Consider the following 20,688-nt stretch of genomic DNA (forward strand, 5'->3'; position numbering starts at 1 on the left):
TACAAAAATTTCTTCACTTTTTATTCTTGGTTTTCTTGCTTTGCTTTTCAGTCTTTTTTTTTTTAAGATTTTATTTATTTTTAGAGACGGGGGAGGGAGAAAGATGGGGAGAGAGATTGATCAGTTGCCTCCTACACACCTCCAATCTGGGACCTGGCCCTCAACCCAGGCATGTACTCTGACTGGGAATTGAACTGGGGACCTTTTGGCTTGCAGGACAATGCTCAACCCACTGAGCCACACCAATCAGGGTTGTTTTTCAGTCTAGTGCAAAATGGTTGAGTCACCAAGTAGGAAATAAAAACAAATTTGTATAAATGTGTAGTTGTGTTTGAAATAATGTCATCAATACATTGATAGTGGGGTTTTTTTTCCTTCAGAGAGCCACAACACTTGGTAGAATTATTAATTTATTACTTGGCATGCAAGTAATAAAGGTGGAGCTCTAATACTAGTAAGCCAGGTGATTTCACTGTGACCCGGATAGTAAGATTTTTAGAAAAGACACTAACAGTCTTACTTACGGAACAAATGAAACACTTGTTTGTATATGTGTGTGTTTTGTCATGTTTTTTGAACCTCTTTTCTACTTGGGCAATTTCTTTAGTCTACATGGGAGCAGGTTTCCCTCCCCTTTTTCTGATGCTTTCCCTTTTTCTCATGTACTTCACAGTACCTTCCCAAAGCACCCTGGTTGCTTGCTGCATTACTATACCCCTTTCTTCCATTCTTAAATGAGGCAGTGCTTTTCAACTCATGCCAGAAAGGACCTAACTTCTCTACAGTGCCACAGGGCCCTTTTAACTTGGGCAGCATTTTGTTGAATGGTGTAAAAAAGACATTTTCCAAATAACTAGCTGTTTATATTGAAAATGTTAAAATTTGTGAAATTTCTCAGTGATTTGCGATTGTTGGAGAAGACCCTGTTCTCTCTCTTTCTCTGTGGCTGAGTTTCTTAGTGACTTTTCCTGTCTGGACTTATTTTTCTTTCTTTTTAAAAAATGAGGAAAATCAAGACATTAAAGAGACAAGCCCAAGACTGGGCAAAAATATTTGCAAAAGATAGATCTGATAAAGGATTCTTATCCAAAATATATGAAGAACTCTTAAAACTCAAGAAAGCAACCTGATTAAAAACTGGGCAGAAGACCTGAACAGACAGATCTTTTTGCCGACTGTATATCTCACACCAGAGAAGATATACAACTGGCAAGTAAATGTATGAAAAGATGCTCAACATCATATGTCATTAGAGAATTACAAATCAAAATGAGATACTACTACAGTCCAAAACACTGACAATGTCAGATGGTGGTGAGGATATGGAGCAACAGGAAGTCTCATTCGTTGCTGGTGGGAATGCAAAATGGTACAGCCACTTTGAAGAACAGTTTGGCAGTTTCTTACAACTAAACATACTCTTGCCATATGATCCAGTGATCACACTCCTTGTAATTTTGCTCAAATGAGTTGAAAACTTACATCCACACAAAATCCTTTAGCAGCTGCTAAAAATGTTTATAGCAGCTTTATTCATAATTGCCAAAACTTGGAAGCAACCAAGATGCCCTTCAGTAGGTGAATGGAAAAATAAACTGGTCCATCCATACAATGAAATATTCAGTGCTAAAAAGAAATGAGCTATCAAGCCATGAAAATACCTAAAGGAAACTTAATTGCATATTACTGAGTGAAAGAAGCCAATCTGAAAAGGCTACACACTGTATGATTCCAACTATATGGCATTCTGTAGAGATGGTAAAAAGAGGGGTTAGAGAAGAGGGTTGGCAGGGCACAGAGGATTTTTAGGGCAAGGAACTGTTCTGTATGATACAATGGTGGATACCTGTCATACATTTGTCCAGATTCACAGAATGTGAAACACTAAGCATAACCCTGATGTAAACTGTGGACATTGGGTGGTTATGCTATGTCAGTGGAGTTTCAACAGTTGTAACAAATATACCACTCTGGTGGGGGTTGTTGGTAGTGGGGGAGGCTGGCTATGTATGGGAAATCTCTACTTTCTATGTAGTTTTGCTGTGAACCTAAAACTGCTTTTTAAAAAATAAAATAGAGTTCTGATTAAGATGGTGGCATAGGCAGACATGACTTGCCTCTTAGCACAACCACATAAAAATTACAACTAAAATGTAGAACAACCATTACTCAGAATGATCAGAAATCAAGTTGAATAGAAGTCTGAGAACTACAGAATGAAACCACATCCATCCAGACTGGTAGGAGGGGTGCAGATGTGGAATGGGCTGGTCCCTCACCCATGTGTGGTGGATAAAAATCGGAAGGGATAACTCAGGAGTGAAGAGTCCCAGCCCCACACTAGGCCCTCCAGCCCAGGGTCCCGGGGCCAGAAAGACAAATTCCCACAACTTCTGGCTGCAAAATCCAGCAGAGTTGAGTTGGTGGAATAAACCTCTGGAGTCCCAAGCAGGTCCTCTTAACCCACACACCTATTCAGACTCAATTCCTCTGAGCTCCAGCCCTGGGGTAGCAGCTTGAAAGGCACCACTGGCACACAGGGAAAAGCTGAACTGCTTGGCATCAAAGTGAGCAGAAGTCATTGTACTTTTTCTTAAACCCTCCCCACCCAGAGCTGGCGAGCTGGTGCCATATCTTGATTCTTGACAACCTGGCTAACACTGTTTGACTCATCTTGGAGATCCCCAGAGACTCTGCCTCGCCCAATTTATGGGCCCACCCAAGCTGCTTTTCCTTATGAATGGCTAGTCTTGGCTCCTGCTTCACGTCTTCCTAAATCCTTTCAAACAAGCAACAGCTTGCATCTATGAGTCCCAGGCCTGGCACTAGTAGGAACCAGCCTGGAGTCACAACTTGGCCCCACCTGGAAATCTCCAAGCCCAGCTCAAGTAGCAGCCATCTCAGATTGCTTTATAGCTCAGACAGAGTGGCCCTGGGCAAAACATAGGTAGGGGCTGACCTTGGCCTACACCACCAGGAAACCCTAGGGCCAGCACACCCATTGAACAGCTACAGACCACATCCAAGCACCACCACCCTGCCCATGCACAACTGATCCTCCATGAAGGGCAGAGATTGTTGATAAGTTATCACAGCCAATCCTTGCAGCTGACTGATTGATTGGGTAATTCCCTCCTATTCATCTACCAATAGCAATCAAGGCTCAACTATGAGAGAAGGGTGTGCTCAGTCCACATAAAGGGCGCACCTTGAGTACCCAGGTTGGGTGAAAGGGGAGGCTGTGCTACTGGATCCTACAGGACACCTACCACATTAGGCCACACTACCAGACCCAGAATCAAAGCAGCTCTACCTAGTACATAGAAACAAACAGAGAGGCTGCTAGAATGAGAAGACAAACAGCCCAAATGAAAGAACAGATCAAAGCTCCAGAGAAAGAGCTGAATGAAATGGAGATAAGCAATCTGTCAGATGCAGAGACAAAACACTGGTAATAAGGATTCTCAAGGAGCTAAGTGAGGATCTCAATAGCATAGAAAAAGATCCAGGTAGAAACAAAAGATACACTAATTGAAATAAAGAGCAATTTACAGAGAAACAACAGTAGAGTGGATGAAGCCGGGAATGAAATCAATGATGTGGAACATAAGGAAGCAAAGAACAACCAATCAGAACAAGAAGAAGGAAAAATCCAAAAAATGAGGATAGTATAAGCAGCCTCTGGGATAACTTCAAGAGGTCCAGCATTCGCATCATAGGGGTACCAGGAAGAGATGAGAAGGGCAAGAAATTGGAAATCTATTTGAAAAAATAATGAAAGAAAACTTCCCTCATTTGGTAAAGGAAATAGACATGCAAACCCAGGAAGCACAGCGAGTCCCCACCAAGATGGATGCAAAGAGGCCCATTCCCAGACACATCATAATTAAAATGCCAGAGTTAAAGGTGAAGGGAGAACCTTAAAAGCCACAAGAGAGAAGCAGTTAGTTACCTCTAGGGGAGTTTGCATAAGACTGTCAGCTGATTTTTTCTAGAAACTTTGTAGGCTAAAAGGGACTAGCAAGAAGTATTCCAAGTCATGAAAAGCAGGGAATTACAGCCAAGATTGCTCTGCCCAGCAGAGCTTTCATTCAGAATCGAAGGGTAGAAGAAGAGCTTCCCAGACAAGAAAAAGCTAAAGGAGTTCATCATCACCAATGCATTATTATATGAAATGTTAAGGGGGTGTTTATTTAATAAAAAGATCAAAACAGCGAACAATAAAATGGTAATAAACACAAACCTATCAACAATTGAATCTAAAAAACAAACTAAGCAAACAAGAAGAATCATGGATACAGAGAGTGACTGATGGTTGGCAAATGCGTGTGGGGGGAGTGGGGGAATGGGTGAAGAGGTGAGGGGATTAAGTATGAGGAAACTATTTCAACAAAAATGGAAAAAATTAAAAATATATTTTTAAAAAGAAGTACAAATAGTTACAGAATGCCATGGGGATGTAAAGTACATTATAGGAAGTGGAGTAGCCAAAGATCTTACACACATGACCCAGAGACATGCCTCCTATGGGGAGAATTGCCTAAGGGAGAGGGGGTGCTGGGTGGAGGGGAGAATGGGGGCGGGGGGAATTAGGACAACTGTAATAACATAATCAATAAAATAAAATTTTAAAAAAGTAAATAGGGAGACTTCTGGCAACATGGCATACTGAACAGACCTTACTGACGAATGTTTGCCAAAGGAGAAAAAAAAAGCTTTTTTGTTAAGTAGCTGAATTGGGGGTAAATGGAATGAGGAAAAGAAGGGAAGGAAGAAAGGAGGCAGGAAGGAAAATGCCAAGGTGTAAAAGTGGGCAGCCAGATGGAAGTAGATGATGACAGCCCAGCCCCCTGGGCTGTGGATAAAGTGTGGCACTCAGGTTTTTCATTACAGGTAAGGCTAGAAGATGTGGCTGCAGTCCCTATAAGGTACATGATTGCTGGAGTGAAATCCACATGAAGAGAGCTGGAACCTGGAAGGGAGTAGAGAGGCCCTGCCAACCATCCAGGGGCAGCAGCAAGAAAACTCAAAGGTAAAAAGGCACTCACCAAAAATCCCCGAGCCTGGGCTACATACAGGTGTATGTAGTCTGAACTTGTATTACTAGCATGTGGAAGGACCACAAGCTGAAAAATTACCATGAAGACTGGTGCAGACTGGTGAGCACCCTGAGCCCTGTAGAAACAAATGCTAAGTCAATTGGATTGCAGCACAGAGAGGTATAAATGGAAAGAATGGAAGAGTAGAGAGAGGAGAGAAGAAGAAGGTCCAACATTTCTCTAATAGGAGTTCAGGTTAAAATAGGAAGAATGAGCCACACAATATGGAAGACAGAATTAGAGACAAATTTGAGTCTTCTACTGGAAGAAACTCATTGAGGATGAAAGAAAATTGACGCCTAGGTCTCCTGAAGTGAAACTGTAGAACACCAGTGACAGAGTCATAAAAAACAAGTACATGTGGAAAAGATTGCTTACCAAGAAAACTTTTCAACAGCAGGCTGTCATCAACAACAATAGTTGCTTAAGAATAAAGGAATAAGAACTTACTGCAATGTCAGGTTGGAGTTCTGTTTCCAGTGAAACAGTCATTCAAAGGTGAGGATGAAAGTAATGATATTTTAAAATACAGATCAGAGCAGAAATTGATGAAATAGAGAAAATTAAGAACATCAAAAGTTGGCTCTTTGGGAAGAGTGACAAATGGGCAAGGCTGCAGCTAGATTTGCCGGGGGAGAAAAAACACTGAAATCACTAAAGCCAGGAAGGAAAGAGGACCACTGATCTAGAAAGGAAGTGGATTATGTGGGACTTATGTGAACAATTAAATAACAAATAAAAAAATGTATCTTTTTTTTAAGATTTATTTATTTTTAAAGAGGGAAGGGAAGGAGAGAGAGAGAGAGAAACATCAATGTGCAGTTGCTGGGGGTCATGGCCTGCAACCCAGGCATGTACCCTGACTGGGAATCGAAACTGCGATGACTGGTTTGCAGCCCGTGCTCAATCCACTGAGCTACGCCAGCCAGGGCCATAATTTAGGTATCTTAAATAAACACATTTCTAGAGGTAACTTGCTACCAAATCAAGCATTACTCTCGCTGATTGTCTCCTGCCGAAACCATCAGATGACAACAGAGATGACTGGCCTCTGGAGGTGTTCTCCTTTGCCTGTCAGAGAGTGGGCTGCCTGGCCTCGGACATGATTTCAGGTAAACAGAACCTTCACATTTCCTCTTATCCTCTTAAATTAGTTAAGTCATGCCCAAACACAGAAAAGTCATTTTTCTCCTTCAAAATATAGAAATCTGGTTGGTTGGTGGTTTTTCTCTCCAGTCCCTCTCAAGCTGGCCTCATAGCTGCAGAGTGCCTCTGCCCCAGCCCCTACCTTGCTGATACCCACCACAGAGGTGCTTTAATCTTCTCGGTCCCCAGTCCCACCCTGTACACACTCAGGGCTGGGGACTCATTTCCCTGGTTCCATTCCCAGGGACTGTCCACTCCCCTCAGCTACAGGAAACCTGTCTGCATGTCCTTTGTCAGGTAGCTGTGGTATGTTGCCAGAGGGAAGTAGCAGTCCTGAAAATGTCAGTTTTTTGTGTTGTGTTCTCTTAAATATTGCCCAACATCCAGCTTAGTGAGCTAGCCTATTCATTCATGCAGCAAATATTGATTGAGAATCTGTTATGTGCAAGATGTTATGTTAGGGGATGCAGTTATACACAGAAATGTTTGGTGATTAAGATAGATTAAGGTCTAATAAGTAGGTTAGGGATAGAAGTGAAATAATTTTAGGGAGAAAATGCATAAACCATATAAAATGTTTTAATTCTGTGAATCACAACCCAGTAATGGGTCATGAAATCAATTTAGTGAGTTATCACTTTTAAAAAAATTGAAATAGAATATAAAATATCATTATATTGTACATACTAAAGAAATTTTGTAAAATTTTTGTTTGCTATTTATACTGGACTTACAGTGTAACATATTTTAAAATGTGGATTACAGTAAATTTGAAAGGGCAGGCCAAATAATGCTTTGGAAAAATAAATTTTCTGAAGGGAGGTGGTGTTGAAGAGTTAGAATTTTGACAAGAGGGAAAGGGGCATATTAGAGAAAAAGATAGAATTGAGACCCAATCTGGGCACTAAGTGTGAAAAAATAAGTACTAACTCTTCAGCAACAAGGATGGTCTTGGAGTAAACCTACAGAATTTTGTGCGGGGGTGGGTATGGAGAGTTAAAACCTTTTGATTTCAAGCTGTGTTAATAATTAATTATATTCCCCTAATGGGTTACTGATAGCTTATCAGCTTTGGTGGACTTTGGCAGCTGTACCCTTCCTCTGGCTGCAAACACACAAGAACGCTGTGATAGGCCCTGTGGTGGGTGTCTCATCCCGCCTCTTCTGCCATTGCTCTGACAGGTGCCTCACTCCCCTGCGTGGAGCATGGACACCCGACCTGGGAATGCCATTGGGTTGCTTTGGGTCCTCAGTTTTCAGAAGAGATGCATACCTTTTGTACCATGTATTTTTGGCCCTCATACTTTTCAGAGCCCTGGGTGTTGGAAGCATGCTTGTTTTACTTAATCTCTGGTGAGTTTCTCATTCCTTTTCCCTGAACTTGAAGGACAGGAAGGAGTGGTAAAGACTGGACCAATTCTGACAGTCCCATTGGAGATGGGATTAGGAATCTCCAACAGATGACATAATGTCTGAAAAATACTCCACCTTTAACCAAGAAGCACAAATATAAAGGGTTATTACAAAGATGACAGGGCTCTGAGGGAAATTTCGCAAGAGATAATATTATTTTGAAATTGCTTGGAAAACGAGAGTAACATCACCCATCCCTTGCCCACCTGCAGCACTGTAATTGCAGGGTGAGGGTAATAGACTGAGAAAAACCTAGCTAGTCTCTTCAAGAGCAGCAGAAACAATCTGCCAGTTCTGGCTTTGCTTTAGTGCATTCTTTTCCCTCCACTACCCAGCCCTGAAGGGCAAGCTGCCATCGAGCCCTGGGTTCTTCTTGTCACCTGCTCCGGAGATTGCTTTCCTTTCCAAGAGCCTAGCCATCACAGGCAGTTGCTCCCAGGCATCTGCACGGTGGGATGTGGTACCCCTCCCCTTGCAAATGCAGACCCAGGGCCAGCCAGGCACCAGTGACGGCCACAGGTACTAAGTACAACTCTGCAGAAAGGCCCTTCATTTTGGTCCCCTAGACCCAGTTGGCAGCTGGCATAGCTTCGGAGGAAATAATACTGATGTCCAGCAGAACAGAACAATGAGAATTTAATGGGTGGCTTATTTTCTCAAGGAATTAGCATTTCCAAGGCCTGATAGCCATCTTGATAGCACTCTCCCAAGTCGATGAGATTCCTAAGACAGTCCTCACACAAAAAGGAACATTTCTCTCTGCTTTGGGTTAAGAAATCTGTCTCCTTCAAGAGCCTGATCATTTGGGGCAGTGGTGTGACGTGGAGTTCGAAAAGTGAGTGTTAATATGGTTTATTTGGCACGGGAACAGGAAGTTTTGATCTTTTGGCGGGTGACAAATTATAGAAGAACCATCATCTGGGTGCGTCTCCTTCTAGAGTGTATTTCAGAATTGGGTTGGGGAGTGAAGAGAAGCTTTTTATATTAATCAGATGCGTTAAAATAGACACATGCGTGTCAGGTGAGCAGCAGCCTTACTCCCTGGGGGTGGCAGGCAGGTTGTGAGAACTTCCCACATAACGGGTGTGGGGGTGACGGGGAAGTCCTAACTGGAGGTTTCCTACCCCATGAAGAAAAAGCCCGTGCGTCCTCCGTGAAGGAAGAAGGCAGTTCGTCTCCCACTTAGGAGATGACCCTGCTGGAGCTCAGACAGGAGCTGGGATCTCGGCGGCGAGCTAGGGTCTCAGCCCAGGGCCTCGAGGCGCAGCAGGGCGCCGGCTCGCTCTGGCGGTTCCGGCGCGGGCCCGAGCCCTGCTGGCTGCGGGCGGGCGGGTCCCCACGTAGCGCTCCCGCGGGCCAGGGCCCCACGTGGCAGGCCCAGGGGAGCGCAGGGTGGGGCGGCAGCCGGCGGGGGCGGGGCGAAGCTGACGCGCAGGGTATATAGCCGGGCATGCGCGGCGTGGCGGGGACAGACGCAGGCCGGGGAGCCTGGGCGAGCGGGCTGCTTGTGCGGACGCCAGGACACAGCCGTTGTCGCTGTCGCCGCCGCGGCCGCCACAGACCGCCCTAGCACCTGGCTTGTGAGTTTGTGCGGGCCGGTGGCATCCGCCTCAGCTTCAGGTGAGGGGCGGAGGGCGTGCGGGCCGGGCCGCGCCGAGAGGCAAGGATGCGGCAGCGCGCCTCCGGGCTCGGGTCACCCGGTATGGGTGGGGGTGGGGGCCCGGCCGCAGTCCCCAAGCCCCGGGCCACCGGGGAGCCGCTCCCGAGGACCCGCACACGGGCCGGGACGCTGGCTGGGGGCGACACCTGTCCGAGATGCCGCGACGAGGTTATAGGAGAAGGAAGGGGAGGTCGCAGCTGCGGTCCAGTGGGCTGGAGAGCGCGCGAGATGGGAGCCAGAGAAGGTCCCAGAACCTTCGTGGGAAGCCGCGTTGCAGCCTCGGGGAGGCTTCCTGGAGCTCGCTGATGCGAGGACAGAAAAAGTGGGGATTAGATGGGCAGCTGTTGGGGCGTCTGGGATGGGGCACTGGTGTCCGGACTTTGCCTTCCAGCAGCTGTGGCCCCCACCCCACCCCACCCCACCCCACCCCACCCCACCTCGGCCAGACCACATCCTAATTGAAGAAAAATCATCCAATCTTCCTGCTGGCTGGTAGCAGGAGATGGAAAACAGTGAAGGAGGGACTAAGCTACCTCCGATCTGGCTCGCCTCGCGGGCATGGATTTTTAGCTATTTTTGGTCTGTACCGACCAACTTAGGTGGTCCGGTTTAGGCTGCCCTCTCTCGGATGGTTATAGCAATAGGACAAAACAGGCATCCAAGCGGTTCGCCATGTGATCCTGAGGTACAAGTAAGCCAAGAAAATTTCTTCAGCTCTGAATCGTGGCTACAGTTTTGAGGATCTAGTGTGTGGCAGGGCCTGGGTGTTGGAGAGAACTGTGTGCATGGTTTGGGAGCGGCATGAGAAGGCGGGGGCAGGAGCAGCTCTGACCGGACCCTTCCTGGGGAGCCACTGTGGGTTTGGGTTTGCCTTTAGTCACTCCTCCCCAGGAAACCCAGGCTACTTGGAGAGGCTGCTGGGGAGTGGTGATGACCGCGCACAGAGGGAACTGGCCTGGCCACACTGTCCCACCTCAGCTCCTCAGTCTGTCTACTTTCGTAGGAAGGGGTCAATGATGAGGTCAGACTAGATCCATTGTCTCTTACCCATTGATCCTTATCTCTTAAAACAAGGGCCATAAAAACTGAGAGGAGCTTGCTGAAACAAGAGAAAGAATCTCTAGAATCATAACTTGTAGCAGGTGGAATTAAAAACCACATACTCTGTTTACTCTTGGAGACCCAGGTGAGTTTTTCATAAATTGTGTGGAAACCAGGAGATAGACTAGTGCTTCTTCCTGCCATCGGTTTGCACGTTGATTGGAGGGCAACGGACACAGGATGGCTGGCCTTGTCATTTGGGCAAGAAGACGTTTCATGAATCAGTGTGGTCGTTTATCCCTCAGTACATGTCACAGGGCCCCGTCTGCGGTTGGCTCTGCACTGGCCAGGGCAGGATGTGGAGAGGGCTTGAGGCCCAGCTCCTGCACACCTGTGGGTGGGCAGGAGGAACGTTCACACATGAAGAATGAGGTAGCGGCGCGGCAGCAGTCCCAGTGTTGTGTTCAGTAAGTTCAGAGGGAACAGCAGTCTGCCGATGGTGGCGGTGGGAGATGCGGGCTTTTAAGCCTGGTGAATCTGTGTTCAAATCCTGGCCCTGTCACTGCTGGGCCTGTTCTCGCTGCCCTGCAGCCTGTTGTGCTTGTGCCTGGAGCGGAGGGGAAGTCTCCCCCGCTTCCTCCTCCTCATCATCACAGTAATCTCTGCAGGGTGGACTAGCTGACTTATGAGTCCCAGAAGGAGAGAGTGGGTTGGGTTGTAGGAGTGGGACACAGGTCGGCCCATCTCCCTGACTTGCTGGGTCAGCCTCTTTTCTGTGTTCTGCTGGGATTGTCCCACAGGTTCACTGGGCAAAGGAAAAACGATTTTTTGTCCCCCTCCCACGTTAAGTTTTGGGAGCTACTCTCATTTCTTCAGGTAATGGAAACACTTCTCTTTGGTGCTGATAAAAAGGCAGGAAGGACTGACTGTGTGCGCAAGTGCAATATATATCAGTCACTGGAGTGCTTCTGTTTTCTCGCCCTTCCCACCTCTGTCTTTCCTTACCTGCTTCAACCTACTCTATTCCCGGAGGAATCTCAATCCTTGTCCAGTGTTTATAGGATCTTGGGAACTAAGTGCTAGTATTGCGGTGAATATGTCTGGGAATTGGGGCCTTCTCCCCACTCTCCTGGGGTAATTCAGCCTGCTTGCTCTTGATGCCTGAATGAAATCATGTGTAGGCATTTGGCAGAACCACAGACTATTGGGTGTTGAGCTGGAGGGACTTTGGGAAGCTTCAAGTGTAGCTCCTTTGTGTTACAACCAAAGAGATGGGATCTGGAGGGTTTAATGTGTATCCTAAGTCACCTTGCTTGCTGGTGGCCAAGAGGCTTGATGGCAAAGACCAAAGAAAGGGTCCATTTTGATTCCTAAAAGTGGTGATGGAATTGCTGATGATCTTAGTCTTTTCTTTGAATGTGTGAAGAGGAAGGAACCAGTTGTCTCTGTGCTCATTTGAGGGGTGGGGGGTGTTGGCTTGTGTGGACAGAAGCTTTTCCAGGAGAAGTCCTCTACTTCTTACTCTTTCCAGACTCCCTGGGGACCTGGGAGGGTGAGGAGTGTGGATGACAAAGGGTCATGCCATGGGACCCCAGCCAGGACTCACTAGATGTCTAGAGAGGACTTCTCTGACCTCGAGGCTGGTGGGCTGGCAGAGTGCCGGCAGATAAGGAGTCCAGAGTCTGTTGCCAGCTGGGGGCCTTGTGCTTTCCCAGGGGACAAACAGGGCAGCCTCCCCACAAGGTCTCCACGCCCCAGCTGCTTCATCCCCACCCTTACTGTAACAATCAGGGCCCCCAGAGGGGACCCTTTGTTGGGCCCAGCTGAGATCCAGAGGCACAGCCCCTTGTGGGACTCCCACAGAGCCGGGAGGAAGAATCAGCCTGAGAGGGAGCTTGGCATGACCAGCCATGGGAAACCAATTCCCTGCCTTGGAAACTGGAGATCTGACTACGTTCTCAGGCCTCCTACCTTTCTCTGTCATCAGGCCCAGGCGAGCTGGGGCTTGGTGGAATGAGGTGACTGTCCTGAATTTATTACTAGGGGGCTACTAGGGGCTCTTGGTCAGTGTACTCAGTATTAGCAGTTAATAAAAAAACATCAGCCAAAAGTTGGGGATAAAAAGAAAAATCCATGTTTTAAACAATCTATTATACCTTTAAAGCATGTGCATATGTTTTTATTTGCCAAAACTTTGATTCAGGGCCAAGGCCTTTTCTTTGGGTCTCCATATCTCCACATCTCCTAATGAGACTTGCAAATTGTTTGTATATAAAAATCACACCACATGTGTCACCTGCAATTTCTCTCTTTTTTTTAATTTTTATTTTTAGAGAGGAGAAAGGAGAGAGAAAGAGAGGGAGAGAAACATCAATGTGTGGTTGCCTCTCATGTGTCCCTTACTGGAAGCATGGCCTGCAACCCAGGCATGTGCCCTGACTGGGAATCGAACTTGCGACCCTTTGCTTCGTAGGCCTGTGCTCAATCCGCTGAGCTACATCAGCCAGGGCTAATTTCTCATCTTTTTATTAAATGTTTTTCACTAGGCCGCATATTCACATACCTCAAAGATGAAAAGGCTAAAAAACAGTTTAAGAAGTCACACACGTGCCCTGGCTGGGTGGCTCAGTTGATTGGAGTGTCATCCCATATACCCAAAAGTTGCGGGTTCAGTCCCCCTCTGGGGTGCACACAGGAGACAACTGATCAGTGTTTCTCTCCCCCTGTCTCTCAAATCAATAAATATGTCCTGTGTGAGGATTAAAAAAAAGTCACACATAGTATTCAGTGAAACATCTTAGTAATGCTACAAGCTTGCATTTCAGACACATTGTTTAGCATATCTTATTTTCACCTACCAACTATATTGCATCTTCCCAGATTTGCACACAGAATACTTTTATCATCCTTTCATTATAACTGCATATGATTCCAGAATATGGAAGTACAGTCAATTTCTAATCAACTTTGTGGCCTCCCTCTCTCCCTCACCTGGGTTATTTCCTGGACCTTGTCATTACAGTGCTGCAGTGAAAACTGCACAAATGGTGTTTCTCACATGTGTAAATGTGACTGGAGAAGAAATTGCAGAAGTGGAATTGCTGGGGAAAGGATTTATACATCTGTTAATGTTCATTAAATAAATAAAGCAAGAATTCAAAAGATATTTGCAAACCAGCCCACATGCAGAATCCTACTCTTGTAAGACACAAACCTAACTTAATCCTCTTTTTTTCCTCTGTAACACATCCTTCTAGGTGAGCAATTCTTAAGCTTTTTGATCCTAGGATTCCTTAATACTGTCTTTGCTTATGTGGCTATACCTATTGATATTTATCATGCTAAAAATTATTTTAAAAATTTTAAATTGATTTTAGAGAAAGAAGAAGAGAGAGAGAAAGAGAGAAACATCAATTTGTTGTTCCACTTATTTATGCATTTATTGGTTGATTCTTTTGTATGTGCCCTGACCGAGGATCGAACCTGCAACCTTGGTATATCAGGGATGATGCTCTAACCCATTGAGATACCCAGCCAGGGCTATCATACTAAAAAATAAAACAAATTTAAAAATAGTTATTCATGCCCTGACCAGTGTGGCTCGATTGGGTGTCATCCCACAAAGTGTAAGGTCGCCAGTTCCATTCCCGGTCAGGGCATGTGCCTAGGCTGCAGGTTTGGCCCCTGATGGGCATGTGCAAGAGGCAGCCACACACTGGTGTCTCTCTCACACCGGTGCCTCTCTCACACCGGTGCCTCTCTCACACCGGTGCCTCTCTCACGTCGGTGCTTCACTCCCTCTCTCCCTCCCTTCTCCTCGCTCTAAAAATAAATAACCTTTAAAAAATATATTTATTCATTTAAAATAACAAAAATAAGGTCACTGCATATTAGCATAAAAAGTATATTTTTATGAAAAATAACTTCCAAAATAAAGTTTTTACACTCTTGCAGATCTTCAAATAATGAAAATAATTATTGGTAGATAATGAAAAGAATTATAACAGGTATGATGCAAAGTTGATGGTAAATACTTAGTTGAAATCCTGAGGACAAAATGAGTTAATCTCTGCAAGAAAATATATTTATACCCTAAATTTGTACCTTAGAAATTTCTAGAAAACTCAAAAGACTATGTGGTACACATTCATCACACTTCTGGTAACTTCTGAAAAATGGGAATGAAAAAGCTTTTACCATCTTAATATAATAATAGAAACCACTTTTGCCTTGTAGGCCCCTGACCAGGCCTCGGTGACCCAGGTGTCATCGTGTGTCTCAGACCACAGTTTCAGCACTGCATGCATACGGCACTTCATTTAATTTTGTAGGAATCAAAACTTCTTTCTGCATTTCTCTCTCCACTACTATTGAACTTACTTTTAATCATAAAATCAGCAAAAGTGGCTTAAGAGTCTGGGGAACAGGCACAACAGACCCCAGGTCAGTGAACCCTCGGCTCGTGGCAGCAGAGGGGCTCTGCGAGGCGGGGAGGTACAGGAGGATTGGGGGGCATTGTCTCAGCCTGTAGTGCTCAGCTGAGACAGCTTCTACCCTGAGAAGGCCACAAAACACTGTCTCTCTTCCAAAGCTGCTTGTAAAATGTGTGTGGAGGTGAGCTGAGTACACACGGGAAATTACATGCTATCTCGCGGTATTCATTCCATTGAGTGAGACAGATAAGAGGCATTTAAGGAGGTTGGAGCAAGGTAAGGCCACTGGGGACCGGAGTGGTCTGGGAAGGCTTCCTGGAGGTGGAATTAAGCCAAGCTTTGAAAGCTAGGAGGAAGAGAGAGAGGGAGGACAGGAGTCCTGATGAGAGTTGTGTGAGTAATGAACGACATAAAGATATATATTCCTGGGACAAGGGTGGTCTTAATTCCTGGCCAGAGTGGCTGGTAGAGGGACAAGTAATATAGCTAGAAATTTAGGTTGGGCCCTGGCTGGTGTGGCTCAGTGGGTTGAACACCAGCCTGTGAACCGAAAGATCACAGGTTTGATTTCCAGCAGGGCACATGCCCGGGTTGTGGGTTGGTCCGTGGTTGGGGGCGTGTGAGAGGCAATCGATTGATGTTTCTCTCATATGGGGATGTTTCTCTCCCTCTTTCTCTCCCTCCCTTCCTTTCTCTCTAAAAATAAATACAAATTAAATCTTTTTTTTTTTTTTTTAAGAAGAAATGTAGGTTGGGTCCAGCAACTCTGAAGGGCTCTGGGGTCTAAGGTACCAAGAATGTCTGTCTCCATATTGAAGACTTGTTGCTGTGTTTCAGCAGCCCTGTGTCTCGGGGTCCCAACTGTTCGCACCTAGAGCAGCTCCATGGCCCCAGACCAACACCGTCTGCACCAGCAGCCCGCTCATTCCAGCTTCTGGTTATCAAATCAATGCATGCTGACTGTAAAGATGCGTACAGAGAAACATAGGAGAAAAAAATCTGTAATCCTTCGACCTGGAAGCAACCTCTATTAATTTACTCAAACATTTCCTTTATTTTAAACTTTTTATTTTGGACTCATTTTAGGCTTAAAGAAACATTGTAAAAAAATAGCAGAGTGCCTTTTTATCCTTCACCCATAGGATAGTTACCAAGAATAGGAAATCAACATGGGCATGTTAGCTAAGCCACAGGCCGTATTTAAGTTTCACCAATAGTTTGTCCTGGCTGGGTTGCTCAGTTTGTTGGAGAGTCCTCTCGTACACCAGAAGGCTGCAGGTTCGATCCCTAGTTGGGGTATCTATGGAAGGCAAATGATCAATGTTTGTCTCACATCAACATTTCTCTCCTTTCTAAAATCAATAAAAACATCATCAGGTGGGGATTAAAAAATAAATAAACATCACCAATATTTTTGTGAATATCCTTTTTCTGTTCCAGGATCTGATGCACATGGCCCACATGGCATTCAGTTATTATTCATCTCTAGTCTCCTCCGACCTGTAGCAGTCCCTCTAGCTTTCTTTCTCAGAATGAGGTCATGCATTTTTGGCAAGACTGTCACAAAAACAGTGTTGCATCCTCTTCAGAGCTTTGGATCGGGGCATTCAGGATGTCAGTGTGTCTCAGTCCTGGTGATGTTTCCTGGATCGCTTGGTTACATTGGTGTCTGCTGGGCTTTCATACTGGAAAAGCTGCCACTCTCTCTCCCAGGCTGAATCCTTCTCATGCTTTAGATCCCTTTTGCCAGGAGGAGTCCTTGCTTCTAAGGGTTCACCTGATGAGTTCTTGCCCATCCAGGATAGTTGACCAGGTCAACTAGATTGGTGGACTTACACCAGCAGAATCCTTTTGCTAGATAATGTAACACAATAACAGGAGTGATATCTCATACGTACGGGTCCTGCCTACTCATGACGGGGAGGGTCACTGGTGGTGATCTTAGGATTCTGCCAACCATAGCGTGAGATCCAAAGTCTTCATCTCGGCACAAAGTGTTGGTTTCCTAGGGCTGCCTGAACAAATTGGCATAAACCTGGTGGCTTAAAACAGTAGAAATTCTTTCATAGATCTGGAGGCCAGAAGTTTGAAATCAAGGTGTCAGCAGTCCCGTCCCGTCGCCCCCCCCCCCCAAAAACTCTAGGGGAGAATCTTCCCTTCTTCCAGCTTCTGGTGAGTGGCTGCAGGGGTTCCTTGGCTAGTACCAGCAACACCCCATCCCCCCATCTCTGCCTTTGTCTTCACACGGCCTTCTCCTCTGTGTGTCAGTGTCCAAATGCCCTTTCTCCTGTGAACATATCAGTCATTGGTATCTTAACTAATTACATGTATCTGTGAAGACCCTGTTTCCAAAAATGTCACCTTCTGCAGTCTTGGACGGACATGGATTCGGGGAGCGTTATCCAACCCAGCACACTCAGGGTGTTAGAGGACGGCCTTTGTCAACTCTGGTTCTCGTTGCTGCGCCGGAATGGGAGATTTCTTTTTACACATAAGACAGAGAGCAGGCCTGGTTGCTGTTGAGCCAAGGTCTCATCCTCAGGCTGCCTGCTCCACTCATGTTGAAACAGATCTGAGAGACAAGTAGGTAAAAATACAAAGCTGGCCTCAGAGGCGCTGCCTCAGGTCCAGACGCTGCGATAGCAGCAACTTGCCTCTGTGCAGTGAGTGTCCTTTGACCTGCAGGCTGGGTGGGCAGAGACTGGTGCCTGTTTATGGGAAAGGGGGAGCCGACTTCAAAGAGTTCAGATAGGTCATAGGATGTTGTAGGTGGCCTGTGTCTAGTCCAGCAGCACTGAAATGTCAGACCAGGGCCTGAAGGAGTGTGAGGTTGATCTGGGTACAGATACTGGATCTCACCCAGGAAGCTCTGATGCAAAAGAACCGAGGTGGGGCCCTGTCCCTGGGGCAGCCAGGTCAGCGCTGACCTCCACTCCAGACTCAGAGTGCAGGTCCTCAAGGCAAGAGCCAGGCCTTCCCCTTTTCCTCACCAGGCTCAAAGATGAACTTTGTTCTGAAAGCGTTACATGCTCATTATAGAATGTACAGGTGAATAAAAAGATAAGGAATCATTAAACCTAACTGGTGGATTTAGCAGTGTCTCATACATTTTTTAGCCTTTTTCTGTAAATGCACACATTTTAGGGAAAGTTGAGCTGATTTACAGAGTTTCATAAGCTCTGGTTTCTCAGTTAACACACAAATGACTCTCCTTGTCATTCTTCCAGATAACTAGCGTTTGCTGAGCAATTATACATCAGGCACTATCGTTTATATTCAGCATCTCATTTAATTTCCTTAACTGCTGTGAGGGAGGGACTGTTAGTAGCTTTTTTCCTTCTAAATCAGGAAAGTACGTCCTCTTGAGGTTGGGACTTGACCCAAGCCTTGAAGCTGGTTGGTGAGGAGTCAGGACTCACACCAGGGTCTGTCTCACTCAGAGCCCAAGCTGCCGTCTCTTCTCACACAGGTGTAGTCAGGTGGGTTGCCTGGCGTTAGCTACCCCTCCCACTGCACGTTTCACTGTGGGGAGCACCGAGATGGTGTGCTCCGTCGGGGAGGGACTTTTGTCTGGTGGTCACTGCATTTTCCCTGGCACTCAATACATATTTGTTATTTATTGCGCATTCACGTCCATAAATTCTTAAAGCCGAATTCCCCCATTCAGATCACTTCCATGGGATGAATTCCCAAAGTGAAGTATTGGGACTTGAGGAGGTGATTTAGAAAGGGTTCCTCCCCTGAAAGAATAAATGCACAAGGATAGCCAAGAATAATTTTAAAAAGAAAGCAGTGAGGTTGGAATTGGTTTAAATAACAGAAAAATAATAATAATTAAAAAATAGCCCTGGTCAGTGTGGCTCAGTTGGGCGTCATCACACAAATGAAAGGTCACCAGTTCAATTCCTGATCTGGGCATGCGCCTGGGCCGTGGGCTCAGTCCCTGGTCAGGCGCATGTGGGAGGTGACTGATCAATGTTTTTCTCTCACATCTGTTTCTGTCTCCCTCTCTTCCTTCCCTTCTCTAAAATCTAATCAGAAATAAAAATTAAAAAAATAAGGTGTGACGTTGGCACTGGATAGGTAAGTGGAACTCAACAGGGACATCCAAACACAGACCTCAGTATGTGTAGGAATTCAGCTACCAGTAGTGGTATTATTTCTTACTAATTGTGGGATTTTGAGCAAATCTGCTTAGACTCAGTGTCCTCATCTGTTAACCACTTGCTGAATTTTAAGATGCTTTTTGTTGTTCTAATGTTTCTGAAACTCTGAAACAGGGAGGTGTCTCCTTGATGTACACTGTGTCTTTCCTCATCATGAAAGCTGTCGCTGGTGCTTGCAGTCAGGGCAGTATCGTAGAACGTGTCTTACACGGTCGCTGAGAAGGGTAACTGAGGTTGGAGACACACTGCTCAGCACAGTGCCTGGCAGACAACAGTAATCCTAGCAGTTCTTGTACAGTTAAGGAAGAAAGGAGCATCGATGAGTTCCAGGGGTGTTTGGTTGTAAACGGCAGCATCCGGACGATGCTGGTGGGGAGACAGCATGTAAAGCATCGTGGGAGGCCCGCATTCCTGCACAATGAGCCTCTAGGATCCCGGGTTCTCGCCAGCGGATCTGTCTGCTGGGCCGTCCTCCACACAGTGGACTTTGTTCTTGTGGTCGTTATTCTGCAGCTGGTGCCTCTGAGCAGGAAGGAGGAAGGGACAGAGGTGGCGCCCACAATGTGTACTTACCGGCAATGGCTGGACCAGCTACCTGTGGCCTCTCCGTGCAAAGGACATAGTTAACTTTAGCTATCATTTTTTCTTTTTAAAAATTTTTATTTATTGATTTGAGAGAGAGAGAGAAACATCGATTTTGTTGTTACACTTATTTATGCATTCAGTGGTTCATTGGTTGATTCTCGAATGTGCCCTGACCCAGGCGATCAAACCCCCAACCTTGGAGCGTCTGGGAGCGACGCTCTGACCGGCTGAGCTCCCCGGCCAGGGCCGGGTACCTCTGTTTCTGACCTTTTATAGACTCCGCAGTTGAGGTTTACAAGGAAAATTGACATTTCATTAAACAATATTGAGGTAATTGGCTGTTTTTAAAAAGTTAGATTCTCCTTCTCACTTTGTGCCAAAATTAAATTCTACATGAATTAGAAGTTTAAATTTTTTCAAGGCAAGAAAATATGTGCGTGTAATTCTGTAATTTCAGAGTGGGAAAGGTTTTTCCAATCATGCTACTAAAAGCAGAAATCTTAAAAGTGTAATATAGTTACTTCTTTTTTTAAAGATTTATTTATTCTTTAGGGAAGGGAGGGGGAAGGAGAGGGAGAGAAACATTGATGTGTGAAGAGACACAGCAATTGCCTCTTGCACACCGCCAACTGGGAGCCAGCCTGCAACCCAGGCATGTGCCTTGATGGGAATCGAACTGGCAACCCTTTGTTTCATAGGCTGGCACTCAAGCCACTGAGCCACACCAGCCAGGGCTGATTTCTTTAAAAGCTTTATCAGTAAAACCAGTCAACATTAAAAGGCAAGTTATTAAGAAGATACATGTAATATGTGACAGAAGCTTACTGTTTTGTTGTCCGTGCGGTGAACTCATACACAGTGGTAAGAAAAATGAATGTACAGTAGCAAAAGACGGGCAAAGACAGCAACAGGCAACTTGTGGAAGGACAGTACGTGTCGGCAAACCTGGAAATGTGATGAGTCGCACTGGTGGTCAGAGAAATCTCGATTAAGGGAATCTCGAGAGTGGTTTTTAGCCAGTGTGGCCAGTGTGGAACACTGTTTCAGTACTCAGCGTGGACAAGGAGCTTATGGAACAGTCATTCTCGTACACAGGTCGTGGGATTACTAAAGTAGTGGAACCTTCAGGGGATAGTTTAGCAAAT

At 45.8% G+C, this 20,688-nt stretch overlaps 1 protein-coding gene across 1 annotated transcript in view; it reads left to right on the forward strand.

The window, feature by feature from the left end:
- The first annotated feature begins 9,114 nt into the window (after positions 1–9,114).
- Positions 9,115–20,688, forward strand: part of SLC39A14 (solute carrier family 39 member 14) — a 42,356-nt gene continuing 30,782 nt past the window's right edge. The window contains 1 exon segment of the mRNA XM_028519726.2: positions 9,115–9,278. The gene's annotated coding sequence lies outside the window, so the exon portion shown is untranslated.

This window comes from Phyllostomus discolor, chromosome 8, assembly GCF_004126475.2.
Source record: "Phyllostomus discolor isolate MPI-MPIP mPhyDis1 chromosome 8, mPhyDis1.pri.v3, whole genome shotgun sequence".
Lineage (NCBI taxonomy): Eukaryota > Metazoa > Chordata > Mammalia > Chiroptera > Phyllostomidae > Phyllostomus > Phyllostomus discolor.